Source organism: Salmo salar, chromosome 20, assembly GCF_965601325.2.
Source record: "Salmo salar chromosome 20, fSalSal1, whole genome shotgun sequence".
Taxonomy (NCBI): domain Eukaryota; kingdom Metazoa; phylum Chordata; class Actinopteri; order Salmoniformes; family Salmonidae; genus Salmo; species Salmo salar.
Window position 1 is genome coordinate 45,290,001 of NC_138310.1, and position 19,593 is coordinate 45,309,593.

The 19,593-nt window shown below is 40.2% G+C and overlaps 1 protein-coding gene across 1 annotated transcript in view; it reads left to right on the forward strand.

Moving 5' to 3' along the window:
- LOC123729170 (uncharacterized) overlaps nt 1-19,593 on the forward strand; it is a 185,073-nt gene that overhangs the window by 29,774 nt on the left and 135,706 nt on the right. The window lies entirely within an intron of this gene.

A 19,593-nucleotide genomic window follows, 5' to 3' on the forward strand; every position in this document is an offset into this window, starting at 1 on the left:
CCATACATGTTTCCCGTTGTAAATCAGACCTGTCGTGAAACTGTGTGCACGTGAACGAGCGTTGTAGCTCCGTCAGGAAAACGCCATTCACCTTTTATGGTGACAATATTTGCTGTATAATTTGAAACTATTGAGATTAGGACACGGCAGGCTCTAAACGAAAGAGCGATGGCACATTTGATCACATTTCTGTACAGGTGTGGGCAGAATGTTTTAAAGGTCCAATGCAGCTGTTTTTTTTTTATCTCAATATCAAATCATTTCTGGGTAACAATTAAGTACTTTATGTGATTGTTTTCAATTAAAATTGTCAAAAACGATCAAAAATAGCTTCTTAGCAAAGAGCAATTTATCAAGCGAAATTTTGCTTGGACTGTCTGGGAGTGGTCTGAGTGGGGAGGGGAAAACTAGCTGTTATTGGCAGAGAGGTTTGGAACTCTATTTCTTATTGGTCTATTAAGTCTATTAACTAATTTACCACCTGGTTAGGTCACCAGGCAGGCCAAAACTCCATCCTACCAAAACAGGCTGACATTTCAAACAGCTTTGACACTAAAAGGGCATTATCATAATTTTCACAGTTTCACAGTATTATTCCAACCTCATAGTGTGGGAATATATGTAAGACACAGGACTTTTTACAGTGACTTTTTCAAACTAAACATGCATGCTGCCTTTAGCAAGTTCCACACACTTGATTGATTGTATGTATTCAAAAAAGGTTTAAATGCTACAGCCCACACACACTTGTTTGCAAAAGACTAATAGTTCAATATTTTGTTTATCAATAGATTATTGGGTTTCTGTCTCCTGCAATGTAGGCTCTGAAGCTATGATGTCGTGCTCCTATTGCACAGAAATACTGTAGCCTATACCGTCAAATCTTTTACATAAGCTACCGGTCTATTTACTGTGTTGTCAGAATTTTTCAGTCTTTTGCAGTAACTTAAGCTGTATTTGGCAAAGGACGGTGACATTTTCTAAAAGAGAAAACTATGGCAAATTGTTGTGGACCTAGAGAACATTTCAATTCAACAATGTTTTGCATTGACCTCCCCACACAACCTAATGTGCTGGACTGACAGCGAATTCCAAAATATTGTCTAGGCTACTATTTTCAAAAAACATATTACAGTAGGCTACAAACAGTAGTAGCATACATACTTCAAAGCAAAAGATCACCTGCCATTTTGACCAACTGTTGGTTATAAACCGGCTGCCTATGGGATCGCATACAGCACAACTTTAAATAGCCTATTGGTAAATCCATTTGAATTCAATCACATTTTGACAGCATCCCTTTAAAAAAAAAAAAGTGAAAAAATAATAGATTCCTGTGTCTTATTATTAAAAAAATAAAACACAGATTTTCGCTCTTCCCTAAGCCCAAATGGCTGCATCTTGTTATTATTTTCTTCTGAGTAAGTGTGTTGTCATATTCCCCATTTGCACAAATTACTAACTTGCCTGCTTGCAGTACAATACTAGAAAATGTGTGTATGCATGGTCTTACATTTGCATGGAGGAAAGGACATTCTCACGCCAACTTAGATTAGACATAGGAATCATTTTCCTATTTATTTTATTTTCATAACAATTGCAGAATAAATTCCTCACATTTTCTGGTCGTGATGTGATCTTATTCCCAAAGTAGCCATATGCCTACAACAAATGACCATACACGTCTCTCATTTAATTGGGGCTAGTAGCCTAGTAAATACATAGGCTATATGTATTTCAAGTGTTGATACAGTATGTTTGATCCCAAAGGCAGTGCGGTTTATAATAGGCTACACAAATTTAATGGGCAGTCCAGCATATTTAGGTTGGGGGAAAAGTCATTGCAAAACATGTTGAATTCAAATGTTCTGCTGACAGGTCCACAGCAATTTGCCATTGTTTTTTCTTTCAGAAACTGTTCACAGTCCTTTGCCAAATACAGCACAAGTTACTGCAAATGATTGAAACATACAGTTGAAGTTGGAAGTTTACATACACTTAGGTTGGAGTCATTAAACATGTTTTTCAACCACTCCACAAATCTCTTGTTAACAAACTATAGTTTTGGCAAGTCGGTTAGGTTTTCTACTTTGTGCATGACAAGTAATTTTTCCAACAATTGTTTACAGACAGATTATTTCACTTATAATTCACTGTATCACAAGTTGACTGTGCCTTTAAACAGCTTGGAAAATAATGTCATGGATTTAGTAGCTTCTGATAGGCTAACTGACGTCATTTGAGTCAATTGGAGGTGTACCTGTGGATGTATTTTACCGCTCAGGAAGGAGACGTGTTCTGTCTCCTAGAGCTGAACGTACTTTGGTGTGAAAAGTGCAAATCAATCCCAGAACAACAGCAAAGGACCTTGTGAAGATGCTGGAGGAAACAGGTACACAAGTATCAATATCCACAGTAAAACGAGTCCACAGTAAAACGACCTAACCTGAAAGGCCGCTCATCAAGGAAGAAGCCACTGCACTAAAACCGCCATTAAAAAATAGCCAGACTACGGTTTGCAACTGCACATGGGAAATGTCCTCTGGTCTGATGAAACAAAAATAGAACTGTTTGGTCATAATGACCATCGTTATGTTTGGATGAAAAAGGGGGAGGCTTGCAAGCCGAAGAACACCATCCCAACCGTGAAGCACGAGGGTGGCATGTTCATGTTGTGGGGGTGCTTTGCTGCAGGAGGGACCGGTGCACTTCACTAAATAGATGTCATCATGAGGCAGGAAAATTATGTGGATATATTGAAGCAACATCTCAAGACATCAGTCAGGAAGTTAAAGCTTGGTCGCAAATGGGTCTTCCAAATGGACAATGACCCCAAGCATACTTACAAAGTTGTGGAAAATGGCTTAAGGACAGCAAAGTCAAGGTACTGGAGTTGCCATCACAAAGCCCTGACCTCAATCCCATATAACATTTGTGGGCAGAACTGAAAAAGTGTGTGCGAGCAAGGAGGCCTACAAACCTGACTCAGTTACACCAGCTCTGTCAGGAGGAATTGGCCAAAATTCTATTGGGAAGCTTGTGGAAGGCTACCTGAAACGTTTGACCCAGGTTAAACAATTTAAAGGCAATGTTACTAAATACTAATTTAGTGTATGTAAACTTCCGACCCACTGGGAATGTGATGAATGAAATAAAAGCTGAAATAAATCATTCTCTCTACTATTATTCTGACATTTCACATTCTTAAAATAAAGTGGTGATCCTAACTGACCTAAAACAGGGAATTTTTACTTGGATTAAATGTCAGGAATTGTGAAAAAAATAGTTAAATGTATTTGGCTAAGGTGTATGTAAACTTCCGACTTCAACTGTAGACCGGTAGCTTAGATTTGACAGTATGGGTAAAGGCTACAGTATTGCTGTGCGATAGGAGAGTCATATCGTAGCCTTAGAGCCTATACCAAGGCAGGAGATAGAAACACAATAATCTACGGATAAACCAAATATTGAAAAAAATGTGTATTTTGCATAGAAGTGTGGCTGTAGCATTTACTTTTAAATTGTTTCCAATATACAATCAATCTTGCAGAATGCGCGGACACTGTATGGTGAATGGTGGGTGTTGTTCAGGCAGAGTTATATTGCTCGTTCACGTATGCACACTTTTAGGATGGGTCGGATTTATATTGGTATCAATCTTCTCAAGAGTAGGAGTGCTGACCTAGTATCAGGTAACCCTGTCCATGTAATGATATTGTGATTGTGATCTAAAAGGTAAAACTGATCCTAAATTAGATATTGTCCCCAGATATTGTCTTTGGTCTAAATGGGATGGGAATTGCCAGGGACCTCATTATACAATATTATCACGATACCTAGGTGCCTATACGATATGCATTGCGATTCTCACAAATCGATACTATGATTTTATTGCAATTTGATGAGTTTTGATCAGTCAGGGAAATAAAAGTGCTGAAAACATGTTTGCTTAATATTTAAAAAGAAGATGGAAAACAAGGATTAAAAATACTGGAGTTTTGGCGCAGGTAAAGCTGACTAACGCAAGCTAAAGTTACCTAGAGTAGCAAAAAAATTGGTGTCAAATATCGATAAAAATATTGTCCAAAAATAATATTCCGTTATGTAATTGTACAGATTTTTTCCGCCATCACTAGTTGTTTGTATTGCACTAATGCTCGGGAATGTTGAATTAAAGGATTTTGTGGCTATGTACAATGGGTTTGACAGGTTGAAATGGGGTGGGGGGGTTTGTGAGCAACACATTGATTGTTGGCTTTTAAAGGGGCTATATATATGTATTTATGTGTTTCTTTATTTAGTTGTTTTACACATTTCCTTTTCTTAGATCGATATCAGCCAAACAAATATAGTGAACACACTCAACTAAAAAGGCCGGTGGAATATATCTATATTTTCTTATTAAGGCTTCAATATCCTTTAAAAAGCTTGATAAGGATCTCTGCTTTCCTCTGACCCACTCGGGATGTGTGAAAGTGTGAGAGTGTGTGTGTAAGAGTTTGTTGATGGACTGTGTTGGTTTAAACACACACACACACACACACACACACACACACACACACACACACACACACACACACACACACTCAAACTGCAGCTACCAGCCCACCCAACACACACCATCGAACAGAGCCACATCCCTGTTGTAGACCAGAGATTGTCTGACATGCCGCTGTCTCCCCCCCCCCACACACACAATTTGATATTCACCCGCTCCGTTAAAGCTTTTTGCTTCACACTCCAGCAATTTCAAGAAAAAAGGGCCTTTTTCTCTATTCTGTACCGCTTCAAGAGAAAAACCAAGAAGGAATCTAGAGTAGAGCACCTTGTGCAAGAAGGAAGGAAGGAATTTCCATCCAATTGGTCTCTTATGGTGTTCCCTGTGGTTAGTGGAGATGGGCTGGGCATATGATTGTGGGTGGCATGAGTCGACGGGTCAGAGAGGGTGGCAGACATACTCTATGGCAGTGCCCTAAACCTAGGAACTAGGCCAAGCTATGAGTAAGAGAGATGTGAACATTTTCTCTGTGTGTGTTTCATCCCTGGTCAGAGTAAATAATTTGCTCTCCTCTCATCAGTTCAACATCTATCAGCTCATTAGTGCTGGTAATACACACAGAGCCAGCAGTGTGTATGTGTTTGGCGTGCGTTTCAGTACAGAGCCCTGCCCTCCAGCCATGGATGGTGTTGTTGTGATTGTGTCTGTGAATGGATCGGTCTGGGGAACCTTTGGCGCTCTGTGTGTGTGTGTTGGGCTGTTTTGCAAGACTCTAGGCTGTGTCTGGGTAGGCCGGGGAGAGAGGACAACTTCAAACGCGGCGCGGAAGGTTAGATTTGAATGAAATCAATGCGTAACTGTAAGTGTGGCGGCGGGGGGGCACTAAAGCAGTGGGGCCGGCAGCGAAATGGACGCAGTGGGTTGGAGCGGGAGAGGTGGGAGAAAGGGGGAGGTATGGGGGCTGGGGGTACAACCCGTTCCTCCAGGTGGGCGTGGTGGCTCTCCAATGAGGCTCCTGAGAGTGAGGCGGCCAGAGGAGGAGGGGGAGGAGGAGGGGCAACAGGGGAGGGTTGGAAGTGAACCCCGCCTGCAGAGGGTCATAGCGGTAGACTGTTAAGGAACACACACATACTCACATCAAGGGGGGAGGTGGGTCTCCCTCCAGACTCATACAAAGAAGAGCGAGCGCTGTTCTGTTGCCGACGATGCCCTGTGGCGGTGCTGCTGCTGCTGTAAGTGTAATTTAGCTGCTTTTTTTTTTACCACAAATAATGAGAAGACTCTCCTGAAAACAGACCCTGAGCTTCACAAACCCACCGCCGCTCACATTAAAACCACTAAACAGACAGAAGGATGGAAAAGCAAACGAGCTTTGTAGTTCAAACCAAACAGCCCATTTCTCTGTCTGTTTGGAGAGCTATGCCCCGATCCATGCCCGAACACGTTAGCCATCCAACGCAAACAGCTAGCTAACTAGCAGGCTGACTGGTTTACACAGGATAAATGCACAAGAGAAAGATGATTGCCTGTAATGTGTGATGCCACAGGAGAAATGTTGCTACGTGTGTGCATGTGTTTACTCAATAACAACAATTCCATACAGTATCAAATTGAGTTTTCTACACCTTTTAGTGACATTCTTCCTGCTTTAGTGTTTTGATACTAATTCAGCAAACAAGAATAGAGTTTACTTTTCTAAAATATTTCCTAACAATCTCGTATCATATAGTCTTTTTTCATAAGAAAAAAGTGGTTTATTTATGGTATGGTTATTATTTGTTGAGCCAGTATATAATGAATTGTGTGATGACCTCATTCAATAACAAATTATACCAATTTTGTGACATGTATTCTAAGTTTTGAGGGTGTAAGTTAATTTTGCTAAAGAAATCTTCTCAAAAGATGACAATATATTGTTTTGGTATTAGATTTTGTGGCACATATTTAAAGTTTTGATGGTGTAGTGCGTTTTGAAATAGAAATGTGTTGTTTTGGAAAATGCACTTTTAGTTTAGTGGGATGTGTTAAAGCTGTGCTGTGTAACTGTGTGTATACAGGTGTATACAAGAATGCTGTATTATTTCAAGATTTGAATGCAGTTTCCTCAAAACCCCCGCTCTCATAGGTAGTTGGCTGGGAATGACACTATACATCAACATCCTCTCAGAACAGAGTCTAGGCGGCGATAACAGCTACGGACAAGATTGAAAATAAATCAATTCCGATTTACAATGTCTTCGGAACAGGTAAAACGTTTTATACTGGGTATATTCTTGAACTATTGTAGTCCACACGGTCCCGTGTGGCTCAGTTGGTAGAGCACGCCAGGGTTGTGGGTTCGATTCTATATTGTGGGTTCGATTCTCGATTTTATATTTTGAGAGCTTGGCTCAATCTATCTGCATTTTTGTCAAAAATGTTATTGACATATAGCCTTGTTCTGTTCAATGTTCTCTACCTATATAGTATTTTAAATACCCCAATTCATGTTGTTAAGTTCAAAAGAATTCAATATAAAAATTGCTGACACCATTCAAACCATGAGGGTTCGGAACTTTAAAGCCAATTATCACAGAATCATATTTCTGCAGATAGAACCTTTATAGTCCCAAGCTCAGGATTTATCAAGAACATCGAGCTAGCTAGCTACTGCATTTTATTTGGTATCAACAAGTGGTTATTTCATTAGCTACATTGGTTATCAAGATGGTGTGTATTGATTGTAGAAGTGTCTGAAAACCATGATCAGTTATACATTATAGACCATGTACTGAACATTAAAATAGATTCCTAATAGTGTTGTTTACATGTGTTTTTTCTGTAGGATTCCATTGCAGTCCTCATTCGGGGTAAGCTATCCCAGGATCTCCAGACATCCCAGACCGAGGACAGCCTCGCTGGTGCACCTGCCTTTTTTTTTTTTTTGCAGTCAGGACCTGGGTATACAGTACCAGTCAAAAGTTTGGACACACCTACTCATTCAAGGGTTTTTCTTTATTTTGACTATTTTCTACATTGTAGAAAACTATGAAAGAACACACCAGCAAAGCAACATCACACTTCCTTCTCCATACTTCACGGTGGGATTCACACATGCAGAGATCATCCGTTCACCTACTCTGCGTCTCACAAAGATACAGCGGTTGGAACCAAAAATCTCACATTTTTACTCATCAGCCCAAAGGACAGATTTTCCACCGGTCCTATATCCATTGCTCATGTTTCTAGACCCAAGGAAGTCTCTTCTTCTGGTGTCCTTAAGTACTGGTTTCTTTGCAGCAATTTGACCATGAAGGCCTGATTCACACAGTCTCCTCTGAACAGTTGATGTTGAGATGTGTCTATTACTTTGAACTCTGTGAATCATTTATTGGGCTGCAATTTCTGAGGCTGGTCACTCTAATGAACTTATCCTCCTCAGCAGAGATAACTCTGGGTCTTCCATTCCTGCTTGATGGTTTTTGCGACTACTCTTGAAGAAACTTTCGAAGTTCTTGACATTTTCTGCATCGGTACTGTGCCGCTAGAGGTGAAATTCTTGGACCTGCGCAAGACGTACGAAAGCGAAAGCATTTGCCAAGAATGTTTTCATTAATCATGTCTTAAAGTAGTGATGGTTTGTCGCTTCTCTTTGCTTATTTGAGCTGTTTTTGCCATAATATAGACTTGGTCTTTTACCAAATAGGGCTGTCTTCTGTATACCACCCCTACCTTGTCACAACACAACCGACTGGCTCAAACGCATTAACAAGGCACACCTGTTAAATGAAATGCATTCCAGATGACCACCTTATGAAGCTGGTTGAGAGAATGCCAAGAGTTTGCAAAGCTGTCATCATGGCAAAGGGTGGCTACTTTGAAGAATCTCAAATATAAAATATGTTTAGATTCTACAATGTAGAAAATAGTAAATATAAAGAAAAACCCTTGAATGAGTAAGTGTATCCAAACTTTTGACTGGTACTGTATGTGTGAGCAGGATGGGACACATGGAACTTTTTTTGCCTGGAGGAGGGTATTTGCGGCTTGTCCGATTCTACCAGAAATGACATTCTGACATTGGCCGATCTACAGGTTCTAGGCACCGATCACAAGCAGTACAGACATTCAGCATAAAGACTATGTTGTTTAGCAGTATGGAGCCATGGGACAAGAACCAAATGGTGATCCCTAGGCTGTAGAGCTCTGACGTCTTCACTCCGGAAGACGGCACAGTAAATCAACTTCCGGCGCCGTCACAGGAAAGCCTATAAATACATGGACAACCATTTACAGTCCAGCAGTACCACCAGAGACAGCTCCAAGTTCACAGACTGCTAAATACTTCAATCCAATGACTCATGCACCTTACATCACATAACTGCTGGCAGTTCACCACTACACTATTCTATTTATTTATTACCACATATGTTTACTTAACAGTTACAAATGTGTATACCAATTAGGAAAAAGATTCCATTTGGTGATATCTATATACATCGTTTTTTTTTTTTTTTTTTTTGCCATGGTCTGAGTGATATCTATTCAGTACTTTGCCAGTTTAATACTTTATCAGAATGTTTTCCTAACACTATGCTTTTGTTATTTTGAGAAAGTTACCTTGTATTCTTGTTTATCTCCCTAATAAACCTTTATTTGACCTGATCTGTCTAATTGGACCGACTTGTTTTGTACTGTATTTACACCAGGGTAGTCCATCAGTCTTTCTGGATATCTACCCTCCCCTAGGTCTGCTAATTTGAAGTGAGTATCCAGGAAAAGGGACCAGTAAACTAAATAAACATAAAAGTACAATAATGATACCTATAATGCTAGATAAAGAATGTACAAATATTGTTTCTCACTTGTTTATTGTTGCTCACACAAACTTCCCTTATTTACATGATTTACACTGAGTGTACAAAACATTTGGAACACCTTCTCTTTCTATGACATAGACTGACCACGTGAATCCAGGTGAAAGCTATGATCCCTTATTGATGTCACTTGTTAAATCCACTTCAATCTGTGTCGATGAAGGGGAGGAGACAGGTTAAAGAAGGATTTTTAAGCCTTGAGACAATTGAGACATGGATTTTGTATGTGTGCCATTCAGAGGGTGAATGGGCCAGACTAAATATTTAAGGGCCTTTGAGAAGGGTATGGTAGTAGGTGCCACGAACTGTGAGTGTTTCAAGAACAAAGGCCCTTAAATATTTAGTCTCAATATTAGGAAAGTGTTCCTAATGTTTTGTCCACTCGGTGTATATGTTTTGTTTCAACAATATTTCTGAGTACTCTGTAGGTTTTCACACTTCCCGGGAGCCAATAGGGAAAGCTGACAGTAGGTCCTTCCCCGGCTCAAAGGTGTGCCAACGGCATCCTGTGTTGCGTGGTGACATCTTCTCGAAGTTGTAGCACCTCAGCCATTTTCAACACGTAGACACTCCACCTTCCAGACTTGGTATTGTAGATTCTCATGTAGCTGATTGAGAATAATATTTGGTAAGTATTTTGTTTATAGGATTCTGTTAGTCATTGCAGAACTATAGTGTTGACATCTGTTGAAACTATAACAGTGATAAACGTATTGAGTTCCAGTAATGGAAACATTTTGGTTTTACATTATACAAATCTTTTTCACAATCAAGAGGATGACTAACACGTCTTGCCATCCGCGTTCTCCAATGCTGGACAATGATTGATTCAGTCGTGCTGCCAGTAGGGTTCCAGCCTCAGACTATAGTAGAGAAAATAGACGTAGGGCTGAGTTAGACAACAAATCAAACATGCTCCTTCATTCCCTATTCTAATCCGGAATATGATTTTACCATATGACAAAATTTCCTTTTGAAGACCATCGTTGTTATATTTCCAGGTTAAATGCATTCAGTTTAGGATGAAGGGAGTTAGTATTTTGGGATAATTGGAGGAGGTGGCTATTATGGAGAATGGATGTTTCCAGTCATTCAATGTAAATCAAATCAAATTGTATTGGTCACATACACATATTTAGCAGATGTTATTGCGGGTGTAGCAAAGTGCTTGTGTTCCTAGCTCCAACAGTGCAGTAATATCTAACAATTCACAACAATACACACTATTCTAAGCTAAAAGAATGGAGTTAAGAAATATATAAATATTAGGACGAGCAATGTCGCAGTGGCATTGACTAAAATACAGTTGCCGTGCCAGGCGGTGATACAGCCCGACAGTTTGTGAGGGTCTTATGGGCCAAGCCGAATTTCTTCAGGCTCCTGAGGTTGAAGAGACGCTGTTGCGCTTACTGCACCACACTGTATGTGTGGATGGACCATTAAAGATCGTCAGTGATGTGTACGCCAAGGAACTTGAAGCTTTTCACCTTCTCCACTGCGCTCTCTTCGATGTGGATAGAGGCGTGCTCTCTCCGCTGTTTCCTGAAGTCCACGATCAGCTCCTTCGTTTTGTTGATGTTGAGGGAGACGTTCTTTTCCAGGCACCACTCCGCCAGGGCCCTCACCTCCTCCCTGTAGGCTGTCTCGGCATTGTTGGTAATCAGGCCTACAACTGTTGTGTCGTCTGCAAACTTGATGATTGAGTTGGAGGCATGCGTGGCCACGCAGTCATGGGTGAACAGGGAGTACAGGAGGGGGCTGAGCACTCACCCTTGTGGGGCCCCTGTGTTGATGATCAGCGAAGTGGAGGTGTTGTTTCCTACTTTCACCACCTGGGGCCGACCCGTCAGGAAGTTCAGGACACAGTTGCACAGGGCGGGGTTCAGACCCAGGGCCCGAGCTTAATGATGAGCTTTGAGGGCACTATGGTGTTGAACGCTGAGCTGTAGTCGATGAATGGCATTCTCACATCCTTTTGTCCAGATGTGAAAGGGAAGTGTGGAGTGCCTCTCGCAGTCACTCCCATCAGTTTAGCAGAATGCCCTGCCTTCGGTTTCCACGACTTGTTACATTGGACCAGCGCTGATTGGAACAATCTTGTTTTCCATCTACTTCACTACAAGATGGAGGAGGAGAAGCAGATGGAGACGACTTCCTTGGCAGGCAAGTTCAAGGTAGCACAGGCCATTCGGATAAGGACAGATGACAAGGCGGGGAAACATCCATCAGGCCCCAGCGGTGTCCAGCCATAGGAGTTGAGAACAAGAAAGTTCCAATTTGCGTTTTCCCCATTTACAACTCCTTCAGGGTTATCTTTGGTGTCTTTGTTGACTCTCTGGTTAATTCCCTCCTTGCCTGGTCTGTGAGTTTTGGTGGGCGGCCCTCTCTTGGCATGTTTGTTGCGGTGCCATATTCTTTCCATTTTTTAAAAATGGATTTAATGGTGCTCCGTGGGATATTCAAAGTTTCGGATATTTTTTTATAACCCAACCCTGATCTGTACTTCTCCACGACTTTATCCCTGACCTGTTTGGAGAGCTCCTTGGTTTTCATGGTGCCCCTTGCTTGGTGGTGCCCCTTGCTTAGTGGTGTTGCAAACTCTGGGGCCTTTCAGAACAGATGTGTGTGTGTATATATATATATATATATATACTGAGATCAAGTGACAGATCAGATCATGTGACACTTAGATTGCACACAGGTGGACTTTATTTAACAAATTATGTGACTTCTGAAGGTAGATCTTATTTAGGGGCTTCATAGCAAAGGTGGTGAATACATATGCATGCACCGCTTTTCAATTTTGTATATTGTACCATTTTTTGAAACATGTTATTTTTTTTCATTTCACTTCACCAATTTGGCCTATTTTGTGTATGTCTATTACATGAAATCCAAATAAAAATCAATTTAAATTACAAGTTGTAATGCAACAAAATAGGAAAAACGCCAAGGGGGATGAATACTTTTGCAAGGCACTGTATATATAAATGAGCTCTCCACAATGATTTTCAATAGAAAAGTAGTAAAAGTTGGCAAGATCCTGCAACCATGGAGAGGTAAATACCTGTCTATTTATGGACAAATTGTGCTGATTGACTCCTTAGGCTTATCTCAGTTACTCACTTATGGTGCTGCCTACTCCTGATGATTTGTTTTTCAAAACATGTTTAGCTTTATCTGGGATGTTAAACCAGACAAGATAAAGCATGCCTATCTTTATAATGAATATGAACTGGGTGGGTTGAGATTATTAAATATAAAAGCACTAAACCTCCCTCTAAAAACTTCACTTATACACAACTTTTACTTGAACCCTAAATGGTTCTCATGTAGATTACTAAGAAAAGCTCATCCATTGTTTAAGAATGCACTTTTTACGTTTGTGAAGATTGCCATGTCTCATTTTCGATTAACCTGTTGGGGCTCGGGGGCAGTATTGAGACATTTTGAAAAAAATATGTGCCCATTTTTAACTGCCTCCTACACCAACTCAGAAGCTAGGATATGCATATTATTAACACATTCGGATAGAAAACACTGAATTTTCTAAAACAGTTTGAATGGTGTCTGTAAGTATAACAAAACTCATATTGCAGGCAAAAACCTGTGAAAAATAGATCCAAAAAAATGTGAATTTTGTGACTGTACTATTTAGTGTCATTGTTTTATAGATACCATAGTGAGAAAGGATTCATTTCGCAACACCTACGGCTTCCACTAGATGTCAACGATCTTTATAAAGTTGTTTGAAGCGTCTATGATAAACAGAGAGCAAATTAGAATCCAAGGAAGTTGACATGTCATCACTTCATTTTTTTGCGCCTGCGCATAAATCTGAGAAACGTGAGTTTGTCATCATTTTTTATCTAGACATAGGATAGGTTGTGTGAAAATATTACTGATGTTTAACGTTAAAAATGGACCAAAAGATTAATGCTAAACAACATTTGACATGTTTGAACGAACATAAATAGATTATTTACTAGTTTTTTTTTTTAGCTTTTCGGCGTGATTTTACCAGCCCCCAACCACGTTTTGTGGGAGCATAATGAACGCTAAGTACTTGGTGTTATTTGGACATAAATTATGAACTTTGTCAAAAGAAACCACATTTGTTCCGGACCTGGAATGCCTTCCGGACCTGGGATCCTGCCTTCTGATGGAGATAATCAAAGGTAAGGGGGTATTTACAATGTTATTATCGATTTTAGATGATGCTAACTGTATAGCATAGCCTGTTGTTCTTAGCATAGCACCCCGTTTATTGCAAAATGTGATTTCCCAGTAAAGATATTTTGAGATCTGGCCATTCGGTGGCAATTACGAGATGATCATATATTATTCTTTGAATGACAATATTATAATTTACCAATGTTTTCGAATAGTAATTTTGTTATGTTCACCGGAAGCATTTCAGAGAAGAAAAAAATCTGAATTTCACGCTACTGTAAAATGCTGTTTTTGGATATAAATATGAACTTGATGGAACAAAAAATGCATGTATTGTATAACATAATGTCCTAGGAGTGTCATCTGATGGAGATTGACAAAAGTTAGTGCATAATTCAAGCTGGTTTCTGCTTTTGGTGACGCCTGACCTTGAATTGAAAATGGATGTTTGTACTTTTGTGGCTATGTACTGTCCTAACATAATCTAACTTTATGCTTTTGCCGTAAAGCCTCTTTGAAAATCGAACAATGTGGTTAGATTAAGGAGATGTTTATCATTTAAATTGTGTAAAATAGTTGATTGTTTGAGAAGTTGAAATTATTAGATTTTTGATGTTTTGAATTTCCAGCCTTGTTAGCAATCCCGGCTCGGGGTTCATTGCTAACCTGTAGCCCCAACAGGTTTTAACTAACCTTTTTCAAAGTATCTGTCTTTTTCAAACAAGCATTGCAGAGCAGGTTACAATTTCGATTTTCATCCCCCTGACAAGAGAGAAGAAATATTGCAACAACTACTATGGCTGAACTTATATGCTAGTTGATAAAATAACTATATTCATGGAACAGGATATTTTGTTTTTAAATGATATTGTAAATTGGAATGGTAGTTTTATGTCTTTCATGGAGTTATCCGAATTGTATTGGAAGGTCTGCTCAATCCAAGATTACAAGCAACTGATTAGAGCATTACCCCAAGAATGGAGGAGGCAGGTGGCAGTGGGAGAAGGTTAGGGAACTGGTCTGTCTGCCCAATATAAAGGATCAAAACTGGCGGAGGAATAAAAATATCATAAATAGGAAAGTATACCAGTTTCATTTGAGAACCAGGATGTTGACAACCGTGCCATACAGTTTGCAAAATAGTTGGGAAGGGATTTTTAATATACCGATTCGTTGGTAAAGGGTGTATGAGTTGATATATAAAACGACACAAGATTCAAGATAGTACAGAATTCTTGCCACTAGCAAAATGTTGAATATTTGGGGCATACAATCATCACAGCTCTGCAGATTTTGTTGTGAGGATACAGAATCAATAGACCATTTTTTTTGGTATTGCCCTCAGGTATCCTGTTTCTGGTCTCAGGTTCAGGCAATGGCTGAAAAAGAATAACAATCTAAAACTGACCCTAGAAATCGTATTGTTGGGAGATCTGGAGAGACCTGGTCAGTCAGTTACTAATATACTAATACTCTTAGTAAAAGTATTTATCTTTAACTCGCAACCTGTGGATTTTATTAGGTAGATTGAAATTGTATGTTAAACATCACAGCATAGTTGAAAGATATACAATACTGTTCAAATATTTGTGGTCACTTAGAAATGTCCTTGTTTTTGAAAGAAAAGCACATTTTTGGTCCATTAAAATAACAACAAATTGATCAGAAATACAGTGTAGACATTGTTAATGTTGTAAATGACTATTGTAGCTGGAAACGGCTGATTTTTAATGGAATATCTACATAGGCGTACAGAGGCCCATTATCAGCTACCATCACTCCTGTGTTCCAATGGACGTTGTGTTAGCTAATCCAAGTTTATCATTTTAAAAGGCTTAGAAAACCCTTTTGCAATTATGTTAGCACAGCTGAAAACTGTTGTTCTGATTAAAGAAGCAATACAACTGACTTTCTTTAGACTAGTTGAGTATCTGGAGCATCAGCATTTGTGGGTTCGATTACAGGCTCAAAATGGCCAGAAAAATAATTACTTTCTTCTGTAACTCGTCAATCTATTCTTGTTCTGAGAAATGAAGGCTATTCCATGTGAGAAATTGCCAAGAAACTGAAGATCTCGTACAACGCTGTGTACTACTCCCTTCACAGAACAGCGCAAACTGGCTCTAAGCAGAATAGAAAGAGGAGTGGGAGGCCCTGGTAAAGAACTGAGCAAGAATCCGCATCCGGATCTCAAACCTATTGAGCTGTTATGGGATCAGCTTGACCATATGGTACGTAAGAAGTGCCCGTCAAGCCAATCCAACTTGTGGGAGGTGCTTCAGGAAGCATGGGGTGAAATCTCTTCACATTACCTCAACAAATTGACAACTAGAATGCCAAAGGTCTGCAAGGCTGTAATTGCTGCAAATGGAGGATTCTTTGACGAAAGCAGTTTGAAGGACACAATTATTATTTCAATTAAAAATCATTATTTATAACCTTTTCAACATCTTGACTATATTCCCTATTCATTTTGTAACTCATTTAATGTATGTTTTCATGGAAAACAAGGACAATTCTAAGTGACCCATAACTTTTGAACGGTAGTGTATCGTGCGTAGAAATACGAGGAGGGTGGCCAGTAGAGATAGGTGGGATGGGCTGAGGGAAGCTGAGGGTTGGGATGTGGAATTGGTTACAAGTGGGAGTGGAGTTACTGGGCAGGGATAGAATGATGGTCAAAGATAAAAGTGTAAAAAATAAAGTCAAAATAAAACAAAACAAAAAGTAAGTTTGACACTGAGGGGGCAACTTTGTTACAGATAATGCCTGTTTGCCTGAGGCTGATGCCACGCAGGTGTTTGTACACATGCAAATGCACACACTGTCATTCAGACGCACACACGTGCACATACACAGACACACACACACACACACACACACAAATAGTGCCATACATCCACTGAAACATATTCAGTTGGCCTTGCTGTTCTGATTTTTGTTGTCCTTGATGTCTTTTGTTTTTTGCATTGTTGTTTTCTCTTTTCCATCCTTTCACTTTCTTTTCATTTTGTTGGTTGTTGGTGCATTGGGGGGCGGGGGTCTTGGAGGTGGGGAATGGAATTATTTTATTTTATTCAGACTTTTTTTTGCTGAGGTAGGGGGGTCTCGGATGGTTGAGGGGCAGCTCTCGGGGAACTGTTGGGGCATCTTGGAGGGCTGGTGGCCTGGCGGTTGGGAGCTTTGGCCGGTGGCTGATAGTTCGCTGGTTCGGGTTCCCGTTTTTTACCTTGTGGGACATCTGTCGACGTGCCCTTGTGCAGGGCGTTGACCCTGGTTGCTTTTGTGGGTCGCTCTGGATGGGAATCTGTTAGATGACTGAATGTAATGTGAATGTTGAGCGTCTTGACTGCAAGTATATTGTATGTTTTAATATTCAATAAGAAATAGAAATAATAATAATAAATAAAAAATAAAAACAACACCCAAAGTAAACCTATAAAACTTGCTTATCTAACCCTTGGACTCCAGACACTAGGAGCTCATCTTCTCTGTAGGGAGAGACGGGAGTTTAAAAAACATGTTCATTTCAGTTAAAATAGCAAAATCGATATTTAGTTTCATATCAAGCAAGGTGTATTACCTAGCTAGCTATGTCTTACCTTTTCAGCAGAAAAAATGCTAACTCTGGGTCTGTTTTGAATCTCTTCAACTCCCCACGCGTGTTCTCGCAAATCTGAGGTTTACTCTCGTCTTGCCCCGGGCTCTATCGCTTTCCCTTTTTGCCTGTCTGCTCTTCAAAGTTCTCTGTTTCTTTGGCTTAGATGGAGGAGTCGTTTGCAGCGTCTGCCCATAGCCAAGTGTGGACATGGGATCGGCTAGCTAGCTTCATACTGCTACCCGTTAGAATATCCCTGAACTGTGGCATCGCCTCCTCACTGACGGAAACTCGTCAGTCATTATGCGCGGAACAAAAGCTGACGGGAAAATCCAACCCAACAGGGAATTAAAACCAATAAATACAGTGGTTCTCAGGCAGGCTAGTGGCACAATATTGTTTCTGTTGCATCACATTGGATGACCACTAGCAACCTATCGGCGCTTTTGAACATAAGAAATATACAAAAAGTTACATATTGCCGCTTTAACTGTTTTGCAGAAGTTATCCCTGTTTTGAGAAAAGTGTTAAAGCAATCGAGAAAAACCTGCAAGACAATATATCATCATACATTCCTGATTCATGCCTGTAATGTATGACATGGTCCTACATAAACACAAAGTTGAAAAAAGTAACTAAAGTAAAGACCATGGTTAAAAACAGAGGTTTAACCGCAAAGCTGAAAAACACGCTGTCCATCTGTCTGTATTCCTCAGTCAACTGTGCTGCTAGGCCTTATTATATATTATATTGTTGTTATATTATTAAGTATCTCGCTCTCTCCTCTCCCTCTCCCACCCTCTGTCTGTGAGGAGAGGTGAGAGGAAGAGTGATTGGTGGTGAAGGCCAGAGCGATTAGGTTGATGTCATTTTCCCCGAAGACGTTGACATGTTTATCTGTCCTGTCTCCCCTCTGTCCCCTGGAGGGAAACCTGTCTTACCCAGGCACTTCTCTTAACCTGGGGAGCCCAAATCTGGAGGGGAAACTCGCAGAACTAGAGAAAGAGTGGAGTGGAGAGAGAGAGAGGAGGAGAGGCATGAGGAGTGGAGAGAGTAAGAAGACCTGAAAAGGACGGGGCTGGAGAAAGAGAAATATAAGGCTTGAGTCAGTCTCATGTGGTTCCGCTGATGTAGACTAATTGCGGGAGATACACAGTATTAGCTGCTGGGGCCTGAAGTGGCTGTGTCAGGCCTAACACAAGCTCTCTTTGTGTGCTGGAGAGGCCTGGTCACCCCTAATCACAGGAGAGACACCCTGAGTTTGTGATAGAGAACTGTGACAATCCACTTAGCACGCTCTGTAATCTCTTTAGCCATTAGAACTAGTTAATGGAGGGCACACATGCGCATACACACACGCACTCATGTGGGGGTTTCAGACTATAAGGGGCACACGGGATACAGTGCCTTCAGGAAGTATTCACACCCCTTGACTTCTTCAAAATGTTTTTGTTTTACAAGGTGGGATTATAATGGATTTAATTGTCATTTTTTTGTCAACGATCTAGACAAAATGATAAGTATTTAACACCCTGAGTCAATACATGTTAGAATCACATTTGGCAGTGATTACAGCTGTGAGTCTTTCTGGGTAAGTCTCTAAGAGTTTAGCACATCTGGATTGTACATGTCTGCACATTATTATTTGCTAAATTCTTAAAGCTCTGTCAAGTTGGTTGTTGATCATTGCTAAACAGCCATTTTCAAGTCTTGCCATAGATTTTCTAGCCGATTTAAGTCAAAACTGTAACTAGGCCACTCAGGAATATTCAATGTCTTCTTGGTAAGCAACTCCAGTGTATATGGCCTTGTGTTTTAGGTTATTGTCCTGCTGCAAGGGGAATTTGTCTCCCAGTATCTTTTGGAAAGCAGACTGAACCAGGTTTTCTTCTAGGATTGTGCCTGCGCTTAGCTCTATTCTGTTTATTTTCATCCTAAAAACTCCCTAGTCCTTGCCAATGACAAGCATACCCATAACATGATGCGGCCACCACCATGCTTGAAAATATGAAGAATGGTACTCCATGATGTGTTGTTGGTCTTTCCCCAAACATAATGCTTTATATTCAGAACATGAAGTATATTTCTTTGCCAAGTCTTTTTCAGTTTTACTTTAGTGCCTTATTGCAAACAGGATGCATGTTTTGGAATATGTTTTTATTTTGTACAGGCTTCATTCTTTTCACTCTGTCAATTATCTTAGTATTGTGGATGCAGTGCTGTTGATCCATCCTCAGTTTTCTCCTATCATAGCCATTAAACTCTGTAACTGTTTTAAAGTCACCATTGGTCTCATGGTGAAATCCCTGAGCAGTTTCCTTCCTCTCCGGCAACTGAGTTAGGAAGGACGCCTGTAGCTTTGTGGTGACTTGGTGTATTGATACTCCATCGAAAGTGTAATGAATAACTTCACTATGCTCAAAGGATATTTAATGTCTGCTTTTTTTATTTATAATTCTTTTTACCCA